Source organism: Notothenia rossii (genome assembly GCF_949606895.1).
Source record: "Notothenia rossii genome assembly, chromosome: 1".
Taxonomy (NCBI): domain Eukaryota; kingdom Metazoa; phylum Chordata; class Actinopteri; order Perciformes; family Nototheniidae; genus Notothenia; species Notothenia rossii.
In genome coordinates, this window is record NC_136912.1 from 80,342,696 (window position 1) to 80,366,629 (window position 23,934).

Here is a 23,934-nt window from a genome sequence, read left to right on the forward strand (position 1 = left end):
AAAAGAATATAACTTAATTTGTTGGCATTTCTTTAAGCAAAAGGATTAAAGTCAATAAATTATTGTATTTGGATTTCCAAGTGTGTACCCAGCTGCCAAGAGCTTAAAATCTCTACTAGTCACATATACAGAAGCAGTATCTAAGCTTTATTGTTTCCTCATTTCCCTTCGACTTCCTTCCTCTCTTCCGTTTCCTGATCTTATATCTCGACTTGTCATTTCCTTTCTATCCCATTCTCTTCCTCTTGGCTCGTTCTCTCGTCACCACTCGCATTATCTCCTCTCTTGTCTTTTCCTCTCTGCTCATCATTACCATTCTCCAAGTTTCTCCTCTCCCCGCCTGTCTTCTCTTCCGTCTTTTCCCTTGGCTTGTGTTCACCTGTCGTTTCCTCACTGCTTTCCTCTCGTTCAACTTGTCCCTTCTTGACTCCTCCTCTCTCCTCTTGACTTATCTTCTCCTTTCCTGTCACTGTCCGCTCTCCTCTCGCTGAACTCATCCTCCTCCAGCTTTTCCTCTCGTTTTTCTCCCTGACACTTCCCTTTCTATCGATTTCTTCAACTTCACAATGCCCCTTTTCCATTCCACCCACCTTTTCTCTGTGCCTCAAACCTATTTATTTTTCCCGCTATTCTCTTGTCATCTGCTCTGTACTCTTCTCTTCCCTTTACTCCAATGAAGATGGGGTTTTGAATTGCTTTAGGGCCTATCAGTCCTTTTATAGAACAATGTAGAGCAAGGAGGTACATGGGTGAGGGTGAGGTGAGGATACTGAAGGAAGAGAGTTGTTACCATGCCAACATTCTCATTTAAAGAGAAAAAAGTCATTTTATTTTTCTCACATTAAAACAAAAACTGTGTTTCATTTCATCATCCAAGGTTTCTTTATACTTCTCCAGTTGCAGACCTGTTGACATTTGCACAGAGTAGGTCAGCCTTGTGTTTTCTTACTTTTGGCTTTTATTTGTTCATGTTTGCTCAGCGAGTGAAAGTTCCTTATTTTGTCCTGAATGTACCCTATGTGGTCACGTTGCTGGAGAGAAAAGACGTGGACACATTTCTGAGCACGCATGTTTTCATTTCCAATTTTGCCATGCACCATGATGCTCGGCCATCTGTCTTAGCACGGTTACTAAAGTCCATGCCAATATGTTGCAGGGTCATGAGAAAACAAACCGGAGCTGCTTTCCACATGAGTGGACCAAGCATAACTTAACCCCCCGATCCGCGTCAAAAAAACACAAAGCATCCCGCACTCACCTGCATGCTATTGTGAGGATATCAGGCAATATATATATTATCTTGTTTATCTAAGATGCGTTTTAGTTTCCGTGCTGTTTCGCCTACCTTTCATTCCAGCTTATTGATGGCGACTCGCCCAGCCAAGGGAGTGTCTCATGCGACGCAGGAAGCGGTAGTGCAACAGCGTGTGTACAGTGAATAAATGCTGTACATTAAACAAATTCCCCCACGCTCATCTTGGCAGCCAGGCGTGTGGGAGGAGGAAGTATTGCAGAATCTGCCTCACTTTCCCCCCTCTTTCTCCCACTGATATATATGCATGCCTGCTCATGTGTATTCAGGGACATGTGCATTTATTTCTAGACATGTTTTAAAGGTGCATGAGAGGTGTGTTTGTCCTCATGTGCCCTATAACATATTCACAAACTCTTGTAGTAACACACACACATACACATACACTTCCTAATCTACCCCGTGCTGCAGTGTATCAGGGGATCCTTCTGCAGCCAGCCTGTTAGCTGACACTGATTGGCCAGCGCGGGCCGACCTGACCCCAGTGGCCTGCCAGAATAAAGGATCATGTTGACCGTCAGCCGTCGAGGTAATAATGCCCATAGAGGATGCTGGGAGACTGTCTACAAGCAGCGGGCAGTTCATAAGCCAAAGACGGAGCGAGAGGAGGAGGGAAGCCAATAACATCAGGCTGAGGAAAGATAGGAGCCAGTGGAAGTTGTCTTTTCTGCTGCCAAACTTTTCAATTGTTCACGCTGCAGCACAGCATAGTTGTCTTATCAAAATACATTTTGAAAGGACCGGTTGAGAAAGTATTTCATTTGATCTGCAAGTGGAAGTTATATTCCAAAATGATTAAGATTGGTCAAAGAATCAAAGCACTTTTTAAGCATATTCAATAACACGCAAACATACAGTGAGCTCACGTTGTGCCTGGTGGATATCACAACATCGGCATTGCACTTGTTATGAATTATGTGTTCTCATTACTTGCACTCTCTGCATACTGATATGATGTTGCTATGCATACCTTTGCATAAATATTATATTTCACTCAAACTGCCTTTTTTCAACATATACTTACATTTAAAACTCTGTATTTTCACATCTCGACCGCAACATGCCATGTAGTGCTCTCCTGTAGAAGCCATAATATCCATATTAATTGATCATGCCCCTGTCGTGCATTCAAGCAATGATATTCATATCGTTATCTAGAAGGAGACTCAAGGCGAGTAATGATGAGCTCCTCTGACCTTTCACTGGAGATAACCTTCCTCTGCTGCTAAGTGGAAGCTCCTTAGGGTGGACTCATGACTGCCCACAGCTGCAAACCTGACCCAGAGTATTGACAGAATATCGAGTGAGGGTACGGTGCAGTACACATGGAAACTCACACAAGCACATTTACCATTACCTGTACAAACACGAAATGTAAGTCGATATACAGTATGCCTCATACTTCTTGTTGGTATTACAGAATAACTACAAACTAACTTTAATGCACACTCAAACATATATATATATATATATATATATATCCCTCCACAATGATATACAAACCATAAACCTATGGATCTGTCGATGCAGTACATGGCTGAATATCCAAACACGCTCATGAGCACACACACACACACACACACACACACACACACACACACACACACACACACACACACACACACACACACACACACACACACAGATTTTGACCAGGCTCATTAGAGATGTGAAGGAGAAAATGATCAAAAAAATCCAAGAGGGATTTCATGAAGATTCGCACTCCACCGCTCTCAGGCAATCAGCGGCAAGCCTCCTCGTCGGCCAAGAAATGTCGTCCTGCGGTCACAAAGGGCAAGAAGGAACGAGAGAGAGGGGGGGGGGAGACTCATCTCAGCGTTTGGCGGTTTCCCCCCACCCTGCCACTTGAAGAGGCAGTTCATTTTGTAGTCCCTTTCATTAATGTTTCTCTTTCATTTTCCCCTCTTTCTCTTTTTCTCCCTCTCCCCCTCTTCCCCTCTACTTTAAAGGTACAAGTGAGCAAGTAACGAGAAGAAAGAAGAAGCCGCTGGAGCAGATGAAGATATGAAGCTAAAAAGATTTTGAAAACAACCCAGTGGTGAGTGGGCCCCATTTTATTCTTGTTTCACACAGTGCACCGCCATATTAGGAGAGTCATTTTGTCTTCTAGAGCGAGTCTCCGTTCTGAATAATAACTTATTTTACATCGTGGGGCACAAATATATGCTTCATAATATTCTAGAGGTCGATCTGATTTTCGTATCCCATATTGCCTTCTCCTTTATTAATTTCTTCCTCCTCCTTCCCATCTTTATATCTCTGCGTTTGGTTGCATATTGTTCTTTGGTTCAATTTTTTTGTGACATAATGTGAATATTATTTGCTATCTTTATCCTCCTTGGAATAATCGTCGGAAGCAACCTTATTCTTCTACATTGTTGTGTTGCTTTTCTAATGACCATTTCTATTCAAATAAGCAGCATGCAAAGTCTTCTTTGTAATTCACAAAGTGGGGCTTTGACAGAGCATCTTATCTCACCCCAGGACCCCCACCCCACAATCCCTCCCTTAATTGAGAAGCTGCAGAGAACTCGCATTTGTCTAATAAATAATTTCTAGCTGTCACTAATGGACTCTCACACAGTGCACGGGAAGCAATTAGTCAAAACAGTGGAGATAAATATGGAGAACGCTGGATATTTTCAACAATAGCTGACAATCTGCTGAGTCGCCAAAGTTTCTGCATTGAATCCATACTGAATGAAAATTGTGCACTGATGTAAACAATATTCGGTGAATACGTGCATACACTTTATTTCAGTTTTGTTGAAAAGTAGCAGGACCGTTGTCCTTATTTCCCCTTCTCATTATCACCATAACATGACACTTTGTAAACTTTCATCCTCCACCACGTACAGTATCTTTTTCTCCCGGTGCTAAACCCATCCATCCATATTGACAGCTGAGAGAGCGAGAGAGCCATCATCTACCTGTCACAGCGAGCTGGCACTGAGGAGCTCCTCCTGTACCTCTGCCATTCTGTCATTCAATAAAACCGCATTTGGGATTTTCAGACCTGGAAACTATCGCGCATTAGTTTAGAAGTGTAATGTTCCCAGTTGCACTGACTTTTTTCAGGTTCATTCTTATTCACCCCTCTCCCCGTTGGTGCCTACCACTAGTATACAGTAGGTGCATAATTCCTTTTAAAAGGCTTTCCCCACACACTCCCATGACATTTATTAACTAATTATTTTTGCACTTTAGGCTTCCTAAGATTCCTAGATTAGTAGCCTTGTAAAATAACATCCTAGGCTTTCCTTAATTGAAATCGCCTCCCGATTTTAATTGTTTATTTATTTGACCTTTTATTGGACTGGAATAGTCTCTTGAGAATATAATCTATCATTTAGGGAATTCCTTGACAACATGACAAGCCAACATACAAAAAGAAAGAGGCAGATGAGTAAGAAGTTAAACAGCAACATTAAAGAAAGACTAATTAAAAATTACTCAATCTATCACTCATCTCAAATGCACATCACACATAAAGAGATATCATCTCCAAGACCAAATGCTGTAAAGCATAAACACACACAAAAAGACAACCTATTCTTACAAACTGGAAACATTCTACAGAATATTATAGTTTCTATGACCTACACACTTCTGTTTCGGTTGACATTATCAACTTTCAAATCAAACCCCACCTTGAGATTTTACATGTGTACACTGTATGACAACGTGGATGATTCTTATTCATCCAGATGTTACACCATCAGGTCAGAATTTAATCTCTCGGTTGTCTGGCAAAATGTCCTCATTTCCAAAGCTAGTTTAATTTATTTCCGAAATATCCACTGTAGTTGACTGTCATTACATACTCTGCACATCCCATTCTCATTTACATGTCATAACTTGATTATTAGAGCTGCTGGCAGAGCGGCAGAGATGCAGAGACTGCGGATGAGTGTGCGCTAATGGGTGTCAGAGCAGATGCACCAGACATCCCCTCTCCACTTGCGGGGGGGCCTGCTTCTCGTCACCTCTCCGCCGGAGGCCCCCAGCCTGATATTAACAGGTGCATTTTCATATTGGGCTGCAATGATAGGGAGGCCTCGGTGGCCTGCAACATTTGACTACAGAAATGCTGGAGAGGCGAGATACACCACATCTGGACCCCCCACTACGGGCAAGCTGGAAACTGAAAAGGACAGGGATAGCTTTAACCGCATTACTGTGTGTCATTTACACATCAGCCAAGGGATTTTAGAGGATTTTCCTCCATTTAAAAAAGCTATTCTCTGAATAGACTTGATTTGTTGATTAAATGATTTATTCACATGTATCCCTGTTTTCTTAAACACAGTAAGCACCACATTATTCTGAGGCAAAACAACGATTCATTAATTTAAACAAATAATAAAATAAAACCAAAGTACATTTAGCATTAACAAAAATGTGTTATAACAACTATGAAATGACACCCACTATGCACATTCAAATAGGACTGGTCCCTTTCCTTCTTGCTTACCGTGTTCACATGTCTAAAAGATGCCATCTTGGGTATACTTCTAGAAAGAAGGATAACAATTTAGTTTTGCTGCTTCAGGGTTTTCTACAGACCCCCATTAAGCCTCCTGTGAGGATACCTAGGCTGGTACACTGATAAAAGTTAATTTGTGTAAAGTTGCATTTTGCCAGCAGATGTAAAAAAGGGGAAAAAAACATCCAACCGGAGGAAATATTATTAAGTTTAGTGTTTGATCTTGTTTATTCCAACTTGTGAGAAGATTGTTTGGTTTAAATATTGGCAATTTAAGTCAGTTGGTAGAATTGTCACTGATTCAGTTGGGTTGGAACATGGCCTCTAGGAGCTGCTAGTGGGCCCTGTGGATGCTTTCTTGGTTTAAAATTGCATAATCAACATTTGGCAGTTGGATACAAACATCTATAAAAGAAACCATTTATTCATCCACCCACGAAGATTTGTTATTCATCGGTCTGTAGGTGGTGTGAAAATCCACCTTGAATTTGGTCTCGCTTTTATGCTTACCTGTGCAATGATGCAATTGTCAGAGCGTACATGACTTGGCCAAATCCCTTACGCATTTGCACCTTAAAGCACAGTTAGTGGTAACTGTTGGCTGAGCTTTCTATGACCGTTTCTAAGAAAAAGAGAGCAGCAGCTTTTAAGTGGCTCCTAGGATGTTAGCAGCACAATTAAACAAAGCTCTGTTAATCTTTACAGCTGGCGTCAAGAGGCACTGTGTTCTCGCAGAGCGCTGTTATCCGTGGCATGGCACTGGGAGGCTGACAGGCTGGATAATGTGCCCTGCGAGCTGCCACCACCCTCCTCACAGCAGTGCTTTCCCTGCACACGTACTGAACATACAACAATCCTAATATACAACAAGAAGAAAGAAAATACAGCTATAAATGAGCATTATTCAATTATATACGCTTTACTTATTTGTAGTGGTATTTAAAGAAATGTAAATGGAAGTGAAGTTTGGAGGTAATGAGTTTGATTATGCCAACGCATGTTATTTCATGGCATTTGGAAAGGATACATGTTTAACTTATTGTGCTTACCTCACAGTGATGATGGGCTAAGCAGTGTGATACATATCCCCTTTCTGTTTTCATGACGAATTTTCCATTTTATTTCTTTGGAACGTGGAATACATCCAAGCTTAATTGATGTCTTTGCTTGTTCAGTACAGCTCAACCATCAATTCTGACAACCTGTTACAAGTCGTGAGTAAGAACACTTTTTACCAGCTGCAGGGCTTTGGCTGACCCTGCAGACACACATAACTTAACACTTAGATTCCAAGTGGTTCATAAACTATCCCGCTAAAGTTTAGGGAAGCTGATGGATGAAAATAAACAACCTGCTGATGTGTCCTAATATGAAAAACTTTCAGAGATATTTTTAGGGTGGGCTGGAGAGATGCTATCTTAGGTCTATTAATGCAGTCACTGCTATGATGCCCCAGGCCATGGGGCCTAATCCAGAGGAGTGAGAGTGAATGGGACTGTGGCTCGGGCTTGCCAGACCTACTTAGGTTCTGGTTGAGAGCACAGTGCTGTGTGGGCGAATCTATTCTGTCCTGGGCAGGGCACAGCATAAACATTGCCCAGGGAACACAGGCAGGCAAGCAGGCAGGCATTCAAGCGGACAAGAGAAAAACTATAAGGATGGTTGCCTTTAATTTCCTTCCCACCGACTCCCCTCAACTGTCCACGGCCTGAGAGCAGAACAGGGGAAAGAGAACACAGTGTGTATGTGTGTGTACATTACCTGTATAGGCTATCTTCTTTTACAGGGCTTCACCAAAGTATGTACTGTTATCCACCCTTCTCTATTACATACACACAAATACACTCACACACACTCCATCACACTTGTTCACGGCAAATTTGCCCCGATCTATCCCGTTGACGGCCGTGGAGCAATGACTCGTTCGCTCTTTTACTGTCTTGAAGTGATCTGTGTTTGCTCCATGGCACTCTGGCGCTATGACCTCCTGACCCTGCGTGTAAACAGAGCACCGCTACTCTACCATCCACTCCCCTGCCGCCACCATCCCCCACTACCAAATAAGGAAGAAGGAGCCACTGAGAGCCAGCAAGTCGGTCAGCCAACCCACTGAGGAGGCCATTAGTGTGCTAGCAAGCCAGCAGAGGGGTGGGTCAAAAAACCACCTCTGGCATCACTCATCACTCCTGGCCTCACCCGTCTCTTCGCGGTGTAGGAATGCACTACACACGTACGTCATGTGCACAAACACTAGCTGAAAGGCACACTTGCATCTTCAGATAGCACCACGCGCACAGTGACCCGAAAGCGTTAAAGGCACTCAAATGCACATGCATACAGCACACTATATACAATGACACACATTGAAAGGCACATATGCTTGAACATACACACAGTGAAGGACACATATGCACACACAGCACATAAAAAGTCCCTCAGAGGCACACACACTTACAAAAGGCATATTCACAGGACGCTGCACACAAACATATACACAGAGTAATGATATATTACTGCATACAAACATATACACAGAGTAATGATATATTACTGCATAAAAACACCCCTACTCACAGCATAAATTATACCCTGGGTTGTTCCAGCCTAACAATCAAAGATGTGTTTCTAAATGTGCTGAAAGATGGATTCATATGGTGATATACCATTACAGGTAGTTATTCCTCAGTAAAAGTGCTTATTACCACACTAAAAACAAGCCAGCACAGAAAACATTGAGCTTAAAAAGCAATGGGACTTTCATAGGTCTGTTAGCAGACATTTCGTTCTTACTATTTTTAAACGTTTTTACTTTTAGTCAATTTCATCAATAGCATGCTATACTTTCATACCCCCTAAATTCAGTGATATTTTATTTTTATTTTAATGAATTGATTTAAAAATGAAATTCATAAAATCAAATCTGCTTTCATATTCCACAGACTTTTCTTCCACATAAAGTATGCAGTCACAGTGAAATATTAACATCAACGATTGACATAACTATTTGCCATATAGTGTGTAATGAAAAGCAAATAATGGTCTAACTCTACACAGAGGAGAACATATTAAACCTTCACTAGTTTACAACATTCAGTTCAACTAACTGCCCGTTCAGTCAAGGAAAATGGAAATGTTCTGCAGCAGTAGGCACCATATAAAACAACACGTGTCAGTTTAACAGTATTCACATGACGCACAGTTAAACACAGTCATACAAAAGACTGCTTCTGTCATTGTTTGTATCTTCCTCTGTCCTAACCCTTTCTTCTGAAATGCTTTAGTTTATTTAACTGCACTCTTTCACCTGCCTCCAAATGTCAGCTGAGTTCAACAGAGCTTGAGGCAAAACACTCAGAAAAAGCCATATTGAAAGTGAGCCGGGTAAAATAAATGCAGGAGACTTTAAGGAGAAAGAGAGGTATCAAGTGAGTGCGGTGATATACAAGTCCTCCAAGAGGGTACTGACTCTAATTCATTATACTAACAAATAGCAGCCTATAATTTAGGCCTTTAGCTGATGTCCTCTCCACAAAAGGCCATCAACAGCCTTGTCAAGTCATCACCCAATCCTGCCAAATTGCATGTCATTAAAGTCACCAAAATAGGAGTGACCAATGAGCAACAGCTTTAAAGATGTCAACAAAATCAAGAAATGAACGCGAGTCACATGTGCTAGATTACTTTATTGTTACGTAATTTAAACTGAATTTAAAATTATATGAAGTGACGCTTTATTCAGCACCATAAAACACAATCTCTAATAAAAAAACGCATTTGTGTTATCGGAAAAAAAATCTATTTTTAACATAAAATCAAAATGAATGAATTGATCAATTGAAATATGCCGTGAACAAAAACCTTTATTTGAACATATTGTAAAAACTAAAACATTAAATATTCCAACCAACACTGTAATAATATTGTACCGTAGTCAAAGTCTAGATAGGGAGAGTAAATGCAGTTGAAGATCTCAAAAATGGCTAAAATCCAACAAGTGCGAACAGATTTCTTCTCTACCCAGCAGTGTGTAATTCGCTGCATTCCCATCCCTGCCCCTCCCAGTACACCTACCATGCTCCCATCACCATTCTCAAACTGCTGTCTATCGCAGTGCTCACTTGTGTATCAAGGTAATGAATTCATAATCTCTCTCAAGCTCTTTGTAGATCTCTATCATGGAGGGAGATAAGCGGGAGCATCGTTGCACTCTAATAGCCGTCAGTCTGCCTGTGTTCCTGCTTTCTGTGTGTGTGTTTCTGTGTGTGTGTCCAGTACGTGTGTTTGTTATGCACATTACCAATCACCACGTACCCTATCACACTATCCTCCATTATTTGCTTATAGGAGGGAAAATAAAATCTAGCCCACAGTGCAGTCACTTATCAGCTAATTATTGAAGCTACATGTATACCAAAGGCGGACTGGCTTGCCACTCTGCTCTCTGAGATTGGTAATCACTGGGCGCTGGTCCACTTTCCCTCGTTCTCAGTGTCTCGTTCACCCTGAAATGCCACGAGTGCTATGTGGCGTTTCATCTTAGCTGACAAACACTCAACCACACTGGAAGTAAATATCTGAGAGGGTGAGGCAGGCTCAGAGTAACTAAACTCACAACTGGGGGTGGCTCTTGAGGGCCGCCAACTGCCGCTTTCACATCTTTAATTGTGTTTTTGGTGGGGTGATGAAATGTCCTCCATTTGAACGTGAGTTGGCAGTAAGTAGGCTGTCGCCTTCAGGGACAGAGTGAGCGATGGCCCGCTGCTGTCGGAGGTGATTGTGCCTCAACCCCTAGGGGTGACAGATGAGCAGAGGGGAGAACTAAGACAATAAGGAAAGAGACAACATGCTTTTTTTTTTTACAATCTCACATTGAGTTAAAAAACAAGACAGCAAGCAAGAAATAATTGCAGGTCTGCATGCAAATATGGAAAGGCTAGACCTTGGTATGGACACATTTGTACACATCACTAATTTGTTCGTTTTTTAGTTGAACGCCTCTAAGAGACAAAGCATATGCCTTAACCTAATTTATTCACCTTTCTGTTTACAAGATACAGTTTTCTGACCTTTATTTGATGGTGACATAAATATTTTGTCCGTGCATGGAATATGAAAAAAGCTAAGTATATGTGTTAAGCTTTTTTGGGGGTAAAACAAAAATAAATGTGTTTTTTTCCAAAAGTGTAGTTAGTTTTAAAGAAATGTCCAATCATTTAGCATGTTGTATAATCTGCAATGGCACCCTGTGCTGTGGTCATCCAGATCATGTTAATCTTGAGCAATTTGTTATACTGCTACATTGCATACATAGTGTAGAAGTACTTATGTACAATTTGAGAAGCACTTCTCTGAAGAGCTTTTTCTTGCACGGTGTTTTCTGTCGGAAATCATTGATAAGCAGACATTGTTGTGAAGATCACCTTCACTTTAAAACTAACAGCTGATTTAAGAAGACTGGCACTTTCCACAAGGTTCACTGGTCGTTAGAAGCATCCTCACATTTTACATGTTGTTACACGATTGGCTAACAAGACGCAAGCGATTAAGCGCAATCCCACAAGCACTCGCAACATCTTCCGCTCCTTGCATTTACATGGCGTTTATGAACACTCACAAAGAAAACAAAAAGAGGATAGGGAGAGCCGGGGAAGAGAGATCCTAGTGTGGAGGAGTCTCATTATTCCGTTATGGATTGCACATGTCAGGCGGTAAGTGCTCTTTTTATCCTTCTAAAGCACTAGCCTCGGCCACTGAGCGCATTTCCCTACCCGGGTGAAATTTACCATGTTAAGGCTCACGCCACCAGGGGAATGGCGGTGAGAGCTCTGGGTTGCCACTAAGATTTACCGGCATGATTAAATAAGGGTCTGTAGTGTGACCAAAGAGGCCAAGGGAGAAATCTACGTAACATAAATGCATGATTTTTACTCAAAAGTTAAATTGATTAGACCCCCCCACATGACCCTTTACACCTCTTTATGGTGTGTTACATGTCACACTGGGTTTTAAACAAAGAGCAGAGAGAGGGCAGTGGAGGATTGCTTGTAGCTCAGTGTGGCTTTTTGACAACAGAAGATAGGTCTTTTTAGAAAGGCTTGTTGCTATCCATTACTGCCTGCATAACTTGAAAAGTTCACACAGAATATATTGCTACTCTCCTCCCAATATGGCAGGTGAGGCCTTTCACTTGATGCACTGTGCCTCAAAAACGTTAGTCCCCTTCCAAAGTCTGCCCAATTCAATCTCATTTCAATCAATTATCAATCATACACCCTGGTTCTAAATGCTACAGTAAGGTAATTTGACGTAGCAAGCTACTGAAATATTTAATCTGAGCAGTTGTAGCTGTGCTAAGGGACAAGGGAACTTCTGAGCCAGAAGGTATTTTGAAAATAATCTTAAACAAGGGTCAAGAAAACTTAACATAGTTTAGCCTTTGAAGTAACATTTGGCTGCATGCTGGCTGGTGGTAACTGACCGTGGGCCAGTGGATTGATGTCAGTTCAGTTTATGTCTCGCCTCCTACTGGACAAAGTGGAGCCCAGCTGTCCCTATTCAAATTTGAATTCTACCATCCAATCAGAGTTTTTGTTTCCCCTGAAAACCGATGTGAATGGGTAAAATCAAGTCCAATTCCCTCCTCATTCAAATGAAAAATAATGGGGGGACAAAGGGATAACTTGGCACAAATGGTTGATAATCAACATATTATTGTATTATATCCATATTATATATAATATGTAATATATATAACATGGATATTTCATCACAGCTTGTCGATTGAATATTAATAATTACTGGATGTTTTCTTGCTAAATCTACAGTAAACTTTGTAGTTCATTTTGACAATTACATTTTATTTATGAACTTCACATGTTGCATTTAGTACCAACATTTTTGTCCCAATGACTTATTGCATCTCTCACCTCTCAAATTACATAATTCGTATATTAGTTAGGAGTATGAAAACATGCTTCTTTATCACTTACTGTAAGAACATGTTAACTATCTTTACCAATGATTTTATCTTTTAAGTACATTTCCGTCAATGCACCATTGCTCTGCATTTGTCTCGTAGTTATTCTGCCGTCGCAGCCGAGCTATATGAACTAAATAAGATCAGCCTTACAGTTGCCTAATAAGCTGTTTCGTTCGGGCCCCATTGTGTTAGGTTTTTTCGAATAAACGTGCTTGAACGCACCAAGTAGTAGAATTTACGACTCGGGAGAAGTCAAGACACGAAGTTTATGAGGGGGCATTGAACGCAGCACACAGCTCCGTATTTTTTCACTGCATTCGAGGGGAGGGAGAAGGGGGGTATTTGACTCCTGTCTCCCCACCCCCAGTCCGTATGAGGTGGATTTAGGAAGAAAGGAACCAAAACCTGGGACGCGGAGATAACGAGAGACACCAATAAAGAGAGATACATTTTGAGATCCGCGCGCGGCGGTGTCGCGCACGGATTATTATAGGGTATTTACTTTTTCTTTCACAGACTCACCGAGATTCTAGCTCGGAGCGTCTGATCTTGGGGAAAGGAATACAAACGTACAGGGAATAATAGAGGTATTTTATACTCGCTCCCTCCAATAACAAGTGACTGCTCTGCTGCTCGACAAAGTGGAATATAGCGGTTTTTTCAACGTCGGGAATGTGAAGTAAGTTTTTTCTCCGGGAATACGACCTCTCATCCACAACGAATTTGGATTTTAAAATCTGCCCCCGTAAACCAACTAGGGGGTAGTCTCAGAAATACTTTTCTCACCCCGTAAAAGTAAGTGCTTGCAACTTTTTCTTCTCTGAAATCTCGAAATGATTGATATGCGCTTAAAGAGCAGTTCAATATGTTATGTGATAAGAATGAGGAAAAAGTTACTCGTCTTTAACTCTCCTTCAACTCTGGCATAATGCTGGACCGTTTTATCTACCGGGTGTCTATTTTCATCCTTTTTTTCCAGTCTGCTAGGGGGGATAAATAAAGAGGTATGTTTTTCTGTTCAACCTGCTTCACATTAGCAGAACCATGCACATAATGGCTAAAAAAGGCTTGCCTTGATGTTTTCAAATGCAATGTTATGTGAGCATTTTGTTCAAACTCTCAACAGAATGCAGGCTCAGTGTTTGACCTGTGTGTTTGGGGGGGTCCGGGGGACACCTTTGCTTTAAGGCGCTGACTCAGTGCAAAATGAGAAAAACTGAAGTTTAATGGGAAAAAAAGCCAGAACTTATTTTTGCAATAACGTTTCCTTGAAACACATTCGTGCGAGAGAACATTACTTTTATCAGGGCTAAGCAAAAGCCTACAAATGTCAATGAAAAAACTGATGTGACTATTGATAAGGGGATATTAATTTAGTGAATCACTATACAATTTATATTGATTATTTGTGTTCCATCCTGTCTAACACGATATAACAATGGTGTAGAAGTAGCATATTTACTTGTAATGTGTCTGGACTGCTTTTTGTAGAGTTTGTTGTTAATGATTTGAGCTTTTTTGTTATCTTTTTAAACTTATAGCCACTTTAAGTTATTTATCTGTTTTTTGTACAATCAATAACCTTTCTTTTTTTACAATTAGCTTTCTTTGTTCTAAAGGGTTATTGCTTTTCTTAAGAAATACATTTTGTCTGACTCTGGCAACAAGCTTTGGCTTTTTTTCATATTTCTTTGATACAGCAAGCTACAGTAAGACTATTGAGCCTAACTTGAATTGCAGTGGATCTTAATTTTGTCAGAACACTTGAGGCAAAACCTTCCCTCCCCCTCACCTCCCACCCCAACAGCAACTGCAAGCCAACAAAAGATTAGTAATGCATTTCATTTACTGAAGCTTTCTGAACAGACAAGAACAAACAGTGTTGTTTTTATTATAGATCTTAATAAAGTAGTTTTCAGATGTCGGGGTCAAAACCAGGGAATTAAGCGGGAAATTGCACATAAGACAATTCATCTAGCTATACATCCTACATCCTTGCTTTTATAATGTTGAGGCTATTATACACCTTGGTGAACCTTAGACAATCCCCTAATGGGGAATATATCCTCCTCTATTATGCTTCTTTTTTTTTTTATATCAACACCAATTATTCCACATTTCCATTTGTAATGGTTATTCAGGTTTAACGTATGTTGTAACTCCAGATCATCAGTCTTGCAATCCAGTATTCAATCAGCCTGCTAGGCTGTATAAATAAACCCATTCGTCTTATGATGAGAGTCACATGTTGATTGTCAGTAGCAAGAAGGAGTCTTGTCCTTTGGAGTAATTGGACAACACGAATACCAAGAGGCTGTGCGTCAAGTTAGGGCTGGATTCTTAATGTGGCTTTAATTGAACAATTCATCACCTCTCATCACTGTCAAATAAATGGGCAAGAAAGACAAAAGGCAATGAGAATGCCAAGTAAAAGCTGCCAGGCACAGTCGACTGAGCGTGACCGGCATGTCTGTCAGCAGCATCAGCAAGGTGCTGTTTTATTTTATTTGACTTATTTTCTCTTTTGTCTGTGGAAATCGCAGATCGATGCGTTTGTGAGTGGCAAGCTTGTAAGCAGTTGTAATGAATAGTGGGGAAGGAGGGTGCAGTGAGACTGTTACATCCTCGAAAACTTATTTTCTTGGACAAAACTTTAGATTTCTCCCCGGAGCTCCCCCCCCCCCCCCCCCCCAAGAACGGAGGCCTTAAAGAAGTGTCCTCCTCAGGGTTTTGAAAATTCATTTCCTTTGCAATTATTACATTCTGAGCTGTTTTCTTATATTTCCCCTACCTCGACAGTAGGGTGAATTCTCTTTCTCATTTTTAACGGGATCAAAGGGTGGAGAGGAGAAGGATATTGTAGATAGCTACAGGCCTCACATGAATGACTGGAGGCTATTTAACGTCATGCTACAGGAGATTTCAGATGTTGTCATGTTTCTGACTGTTGTATAGTTTGTGTTCTTTGGGGTTCTTAACATGAAGTGCATTTTGAAAGTTTGAAATACAACCAACTGGATTTTTATAGAGGACAAGCAAGCAGAGCTCTTGATACTTTAAGAGCCTTTTATCATTAGAGATTTTCCAGATGTTACACTGAAACTGAAACTCACAACCAGTAAGACGTTTTCAAATGTCAAAATTAGATCTCTGCCATTTTCAAAAGTCAGACATCCCAAAAGACATGTAATGAATTAGAGGATTAGGTCTTATTAATAACGTTTATCTCTTCAATTACAGTGCCTTGGTTTTACTTGAATTAACACCATGGTTTGCTTATAAAATGTTTAATCTTTCTAATGAGAGAAAACGCATTAATCAGCCAACACTACACATTTACTGCCTAGCCCTTTGTTCATCTAATTATTTCTTTGCCCACCCATTTATTTCCATTCATTTTATTCAACTAAAATTAGTAACATTTTGGTGGCATCAAGTGCTTTACAATTAGTCACATTGCACTTGACGCAACATCACAGTTAATAACAGCTGCTCTGAAGAGAGTCTCGTTGCAGAGAGAAATGTGTGCTGTGCAGAGGTGCTGTTGCACTCACAGCTAATTGTGTTTATTCATTTTAATATGCTCTGAGTGCTAAATCAGTGCTCTTCTGGCGACACAAGGTGCAATTATTCTGGATGTGAAAACAGGAGGGAGTGTGTCCATACTTGTCAACCTTGAGACCTCAGAAATCGGGAGCATTTCAAAACCACCGGGGGGGGGGGGGGGGGGTTGTGGCTACTAGTGGATCGCCAGAGCTATTAGATTAACATTAACATGCTTATTGTAGTTGTAAGTGCACTGCCTTGCGGCCTGTAGCACCATCCTTGATGGAGAATATGTGTGGGCTGGACCTGTAAAAGGAAAGGAGTGAGCAGAGGGTCGAGTTGTTGATTCTTGTTCTGTTTTCTGTGACTATCTTCCTCACCCTCTCAGATGTTCAGTTACGTGCGCTACTAAAGAGACGCGCTACCATGGAAACCAAACAATGGTGTAGCTGTATTAAAGTCCCAGTGGGAACAGTCCTGAGTAAATCCGATTTTGTCAAAAATCGGGAGAAATATGACCCTGGGAGGAAACCAGGAATGAAATAGGGAAGATTGGCAAGTATGAGTGTGTCTTGTAAAGTGTCCCCTTCTCTCCGATTTGTCGATTAGCCATCCCCTGTTATCCACATTGATTATATAGCCACATAACCAGGGTGGGGTGAAATGCTCTATTAAAGTAACATGTAATGTAAATGATCTTTCGATAACTAGCATGTTTGCTTTTATGCTATAAAGTTCTTATAGCATAAAAGCAAACATGCTAGTTATCGAAAGATCATTTACATTAGCCTAGATACATTTGTTTCACATGTATAAAATCTTACAGTAAAAAGTACAATGTCTCTGGATGAAGTTATGTAAGAATTAGACAACCAACATAATTATTACATTCAAATGAAGTACATTATTCAAGTTTACATTAACTTTGGATAATAACACGGGAGAAATTAGTGGAAGCGCTCTTTTTTCCTCTCCCCCTCTCTCTCCTGACAGCCTGTCAGTATCTCATGCAGCTCACTGATCCAGTAATGAGTGACCCGACAGTGAAGAATAAATATATTTATAACTAGTTTAGCTTGTTCCAGATGTAGATAAATAAGCTAAGTGTGTAAGGTCTAACTCTTGTGTGTGTTGCTCCGCTCACCGGTCCGTCACAGCGGGTGGAGGTGCAGGATTTCTGCTTCACACACGTTGCATACTGCTATTTTATTGTCATTTTCGGACACCTTAAAATATTGCCAGACTGGTGAAGCCATTTTGGCGAGCTTGTTTTGCCGCGCACAGAGAAAAGTGTTGTGTATTTTACGTCATCATTTTACGTCATGCGAACGGCTCTCGCGATTGGCATTTTTAGAGAACACCAATCGATCGGCAGAGAGTGAGTATCGGCCGATATCGATCAATATAAATCTATTCTAGTAGACCTCAACAATGGAATCATTATCAGTAGAAATGGCCATGCCCATGACATGGGACCTTTAAAGTCCCTGGAGCCTTCCATTTTGAATAGGCAAGCTCAGCACTGTAATGCACTTTGGAGAAAATGTCAGAATGTTTACACCTGGAGTAGTGTTAATAGTCTTTACAGAAAGAATAGCCAAGTGGTGGAAGAGAAAAACCAGAACATTGCAGTCAAGACAATTTAAAAACATCATCAAGGTTATATCTACGAAGGCTGGTGTGTCCTTTTCACTCCATAGGCCTACACTTTTACCCTGGCCATAGGGGTAGAAACATGAGATGGGAGCCATGCAGAGGATTTATTGACCACTCATTCAGACACCCCTGCTGGTTGCCATGGCTCTAAAACTGGTAACGCTGTCCTCAGCAGACCTTGTTTGAGTGGAGAAATGGCCACGATCCTCCTGGCAGCACCTAAAAGTCATATTTACACACCAACTGTCCTGAACTCAAAAGGTCAGTTCTGCAAAACAACACAGGAATGGTTTTTGAGATGACTCGCGTTGAGAGGCACATATAAGATAAGTTAGGATAAGGTGTCTGAAGTCAGCAGGACTCATCGATTGCGGGCTGATTCCTAAATCCAACACTTTCTCTATATTCCTGTGTATGAACCCAGATTGGATCCATGTACAATCCTTTTTTTGTCAATCTAAATCGCTTCTTTTTTTTTTCTTCCTAGAATGGATTGTAGACATTTCATTTCTAACGTTGTGAGAGTGAGAGACATAAAAATGTGTCTTTACTGCATTTTATTGCTTTTATCACCTCAGATGTGCTAGGTGGAAAAAGGAGTCTTAAATAGAGTATTTTCGCTTGTCAAGTTATTGTGTGCAGAAGTGAAGGTACACATGGACTCCACTAATCCCTGCCAGAATATCTGGTAAAGCCTTTGGGAATACATCGACACACTGTCACCTCCCCAGCCTCCTGCCCATTCCCCCGGTACCTTCAGGTTTTACAAAAATGATTCGCTCCAGCACCTTCTGATGAAGTGACAGTAATCTGCTTTTGACGATGAGCAGTAGCAGACCGGCTGTTGATGCCTGCTACTCCCTTGTTCACTGGAGTCTGCCTCCCTCAAGATACAACATAGTTGATCAAACATAGTGCATAGTCTGTTAAAGCCTGAGAGGAAACCGTACCAAACACTGCTCTACTCAGACCAACACCCATCCACGCGCCTTCCCCTCTGGCCCTGATCCCATCCTCTTTATGGTTATGGAGTTAATGTGATCTGGTGTTTCATGGTGAGAAGTAATTAACACAAGGTCTGGACTAGGCCTAGAATGCATGTGTCTGGTCCTGTCTGCTGATGCTTGCTGTTGGGCTGTTCCTATGTTTGGTGCGAATACCAGCTGGCCTCCCCCAGATTGATGCACAGAGGTTCCCCCTGGGGCGTCTGCCTCCTCCTCCCCTTGCAAAGTAGGTCTGGCAGGAGGGGCTGGCCTGTGCCCTGGTAGTTTGACCCTTCTGAGGTTTTAGACACGTGGTAGTGGGGGCTAAGCACCCCCATTCCCAAAGGGGTCAAACAGGTTGCATTTAGCTCATTTAAATGCAGCTCATGCAGGCCGTTAGATGCTCCTCACCAGCCTGTTGAGCCATCTGTATGAAGTGCGTACTTGTGAAGTAGTACGCGTTTGTATTTATATTTACATAAATATTTCCTAGATACTTTTTTCGTTTGGGCATTATTTGAGACTAAGAGTTAGGTGATACAATTTTGAACACTTTGCATAAGGAAGGTCAAACATCTTGTCATTCTCATGCACTGTAATATTGGTTTTGGTTTGATACTCAACTAAGCATCTATAATTAACAATATGATTGTGTCCTAGTTAAGTGGACAGCATGATTAAGATCAAGGTCAAATAACACTGCCACTTTTACACTATTGCCTTTGATTGTTCTACAATGTCAATAATGTATTAGGCCCCATTTACACGGGAACGCAACGAAACGCAAATGAACCGAATTCGATATCAAAAAAGTATTCCGTTCACACGGATATGGCTCAATAAACGTGTCCCTTCACGCGAGACCGCTCGACTCGCTGGAGATGCTGCAGTACATATGCCGGGCCTGTAAGTGGTGCTGTACTCTCGCCACAAAATACACCAAAAGCAGCGAAGAAGACCCCCGAGCATGGTTGCCATGGTTGCCTGGTTGCCCTTCTGTTTATTCTCCGTGGTCGATTTAGCAACGTGTAGTTCATGTAGTTCTCCATGTACACTTGTTGCTGATGGTTGTGGTAGAGGAGCTGTAGATTATGCACTAACATCTGTAGCATGGTCAGTAGCAGTAGCAGTAGCTACTGACCATGCTACAGCAGTGAGCAGCAGAGGTGGGGAGAGGTGGGGCTATGGCTTCATCGTTATCAGGAAAATGATCATATAGGACGTATACACACGGAGCCGTTTGGCCCTCCAGAGCATTCTGTCCGCAGATCTATCCACCTAACGCGGTTCCGTTACGGCCTTGTGTGAACGAACAGGCTATATGAAAGAGAAAAGTAACGGATACAACCCGTTTAGTTCCTGTGTAAACGGCACCTTAGTCTTTGTTCAGCTGATTTCTTTCAACATTGTTCTTCCCACCTTAACTCAAGAGGTATTCAAACTGCAGTCGCCACTTAACAAACAAGTGGTAAACTTGGAATCAATTTCAAATGTTCCAAATACAGGTTTTAATAACAGTTTTGATGTATTCAGTAACTAAGTTAATTGGACGTAGGCCGTATTCCAGCTTTTCAAAAACTGAATTTAAGGATGAAGAGCTAGAATTGTAGGTAGCAGCCTTTCCACAAGCTGAGTGATGTCTGACTTGCATAAAAAACTGTTTATGAGAAGACTAAACAAAAAAAGTCCATTAGCATTGTTTGACTAATAAGTCAAACATGCTTTCCCAGTTTGCAGTTTTAGTGAGAAATTGTTATAAAATATGAGTGGTTATGTGTGTGTGTTCTGTTAATCTGATGGCGTTCATTGTGCGCACACAGAAAGCCAAGGGCAAGATGGCTTGGCCCATTCAAAGAAAACCAGACACCCACCCTTCCTTTCGCCCCCTCTAATCCACCACCCTTTCCTTTTGTTACTGCCTTCTCCTCCCATGCAGAGCCTCAACAAAACTTTAGGGACATCTGGTATGAGGGGGGCTACAGAAGGGTGGGCACTGGGGGAATAGAAAGGAGGAGAAGGGGAAGGGGGACAAGTGTGTTGGGAGGTACACTCAGCTGCCCCGAGGGGTGGGAGGTGAGAGATGTGGGTCGCAAAGAAACATGTGTATGCAGGATAGCAGGGGTTGTTGTCATAGAGGGGAGAAAGGGAAGTGGGCTAGCTAAAGAGGAGCAGGCAGATAATTGATGGATGGAAGTAATTGTGTGTAATGCAAGCAAGGAAACATGGGCCTCTGGGAGGTAGAGAGATGGAGAGGGAGCCAGTGAATAGGACTAGTGAAAGGAGGGGGGGGGGGGGTAAAGTGAGGGTGGAGAATAATGCAGAGAGGGAGTGTGCAAGAAATAGGAGGCTAGGGAGAAAGAGAGAAATGAGGAGTGAACGAAGAAGGTACAGAAAAGAGAGGAGACTGGGAGTGAGGGAGGAAAGCAGAGGAGGAGGAAAGGGAGGGGCCCGGCTGTTCTGTTGCATCACCCAGCACTAGTCGGGGTTAAAAAGGAGTAACTACCTGCCTGTCAGGCTGATTGTGCATCCCTATGCATCAGGGGATACACGTCCTGGTTTATGAGTGATGGCGTGGAATCACTATGTGGGCCATTTAACCACAGAAAATGGCTGCCTGTGCATCTCTGGGAATACAAGCAACACTGCCGTAGGGCTGCACGATTTGGGGAAATAATCTAATTGAAAATTTTCCAACAGATATTGCGATTGTGATTCAATTTGCAATATTTGTTTTTTAGCGACATATGCCATATCTCCGGCTAGGAAGGTTGTATCAATGTGCTCTCGTCTCTAGCACCCCTGCAGCCCGAGCTACGAGTGAAAGAACTAAACTTATATGATACTTCCGTTGTGTTGCTTTAAAGTCAAGCTTCAGTTTAAGATTCACCCTGTAATATATGTAAAACATGTGATGGAGCATTACTAACCTGACTCAGATGGTTTCTTTCACCAAACCATCGAGGAAAGCTCCATTGGAAGCCATTTGGAAAAGTATTTCAAAAATACTTGGCAGGTGATTAGATCAATCTGTCTATCACCTACTATCATGGGCCACTTCTGATTGGTTAACAATCACTGGTACATGTGGAGCACAGCACTTATGATTGGTGTGGATGACTGACACACAAGAAGAACAAAGAAATACAAAAACTATATAAACTAATTTCTTTTTTTTAAAGAATAAAATTAAAAAAATAAAAATCGCAGGCTTTGCGATTTAATAATTGCATAATTTCAGATCGCGATTTCGATTTTAAATCGATTAATCGTTCAGCCCTACTGCCATGTTGGGCTCTGATGGTTACCTTGTATGCAGATGATGCCATCATCTCCCTTACTACAAGATGCTCGTTGTCAGACTGTTTGTAGGTGTTGTTTTCATTTGTACTTTTCCCTCCTCGTTTGCAGTATGGCTCACTGCGATCATTCATTTTGTATTAATAATTTCCCCAGCATAAGAAAAGTCCAATCATAAGACCTCCGCAGTAATTACAGCTCCTGCAGGCTGGGCTTCTTTTTCAAATTTCAGTGAAATGGCAACAAAGCCTATGTATTCGAGGCTGGAGACACAAATTACAGCGTGGCGCGTAAAATAAAAAAGGAGACAGGCACCAGAGACAAATTGCATTGAGTTCCTTCTAGCTTTCTCACTGTGCATCACAGGCTTGTCTCCCAGATGGGGAAGAAAGGTTTGTCAAGCGCATTACAGTGGAGAGAGTAAAACCTTCCCCAGCCCCTGGGAAGATAGAAGGTGACATTTGTATGTAAATGGAGACCGGCACTCTGCACTGTATTCCAGCTGACAGGACACAGAGTGGGCAACCTGTCGTTTTTCTTTTCTTTTGTGAGAAGTTAAAGATTTAGTTGTTTCACAGAAGAAAAAAAAAATTCTGAGGAAAATAAATGTGAAAAACTGCTTTACAATAGGTGGTTGTGAATGTAAGTGGATATGCTCAATACACACCAAAGCCCACACACTAGTTATGTATGCTTTGTTGTGCGGACATATTGAGCAACGCATCAAAATGGTTGTCAGTGTGCTACAGTGACGTTTTTTGATCTCTGAAGTCTTGCCTGATTGAGTGCTATAGGTTGAACAGACTGACAACAAAACAAATTAGAGCAGAAGAAGAATTAAAATAATCCTTGCTATTCCAAAAGGGCTCCATCAACTGCAATGGCTGGACCCCTAATTAACTCTTGAATCTCGGTGTCAGGGAAGATAATCCTGATTAAAAAGTGACGGAGGCTGGGGTAAGAACGACAACATAGCAATCAGAGATACCAGCCACGTTTTGGGAGATTAGCACTACCCGAGGGTGGGGGCCTTCCCCCCTTGTCACCCTTTGTTTATGGACAAAATCAATGGAAGAATAGTGTTTTAAGGGTTTGATTTTTTTCCATCTGGTTTTTATATAAATGGTAAGATTGTCTTTGCCACGAAACCACTTCATATTTTTGTGGATTGTCAATGTTTTTAGTGGTTTGTAACAAAAGTAAGCATAGTAACTGTTTATAAATCATAGGAGAACTAATTTGAAATATGTTGGAATTAAAAATTGTCCCTTCCAAGTCTTGTAATATAAAATATGCATTATTTATCGCATATTTGGCTGTAAAGTTGTGTTGACCGGGTGGTCACTAAAAAATAGGGCAGCTGATTTGGCATATTTTTCAGAAATGGCAGGTCAACCGGGTTATTACTGGGTCTCATCAACCCCCTGCTGTGAAAGGCTCACGGTTACCCTGTTCATCAGCATGACATGTTACTGGCCTTGCCTATGAAACATGTCCCAAATGGCATGTTTTATGGGTGTGTAACTTAACACAGGAGTCAGTTCAGTTTATACCCCAATTTAGGAGTCACGGTTAGATGATTGAGAGATGGTCTTGTAACTATGAAGTCAATAATCATCAAAAGCCACAAGTCTTGTGAAAATTAGAGTTTGTT

The 23,934-nt window shown here is 41.5% G+C and overlaps 1 protein-coding gene across 15 annotated transcripts in view; it reads left to right on the forward strand.

The window, feature by feature from the left end:
- Positions 1 to 23,934, forward strand: part of ptprsa (protein tyrosine phosphatase receptor type Sa) — a 220,099-nt gene that overhangs the window by 38,705 nt on the left and 157,460 nt on the right. For 14 of the 15 annotated variants that reach the window (XM_079656641.1, XM_079656637.1, XM_079656650.1 and 11 more), the window contains exon 2: positions 3,283 to 3,371. The gene's annotated coding sequence lies outside the window, so the exon portion shown is untranslated. Of the gene's footprint in view, positions 1 to 3,282; positions 3,372 to 13,156; positions 13,594 to 23,934 lie in introns of those variants that run through there. The other variant, XM_079656644.1, reaches the window with a different exon arrangement.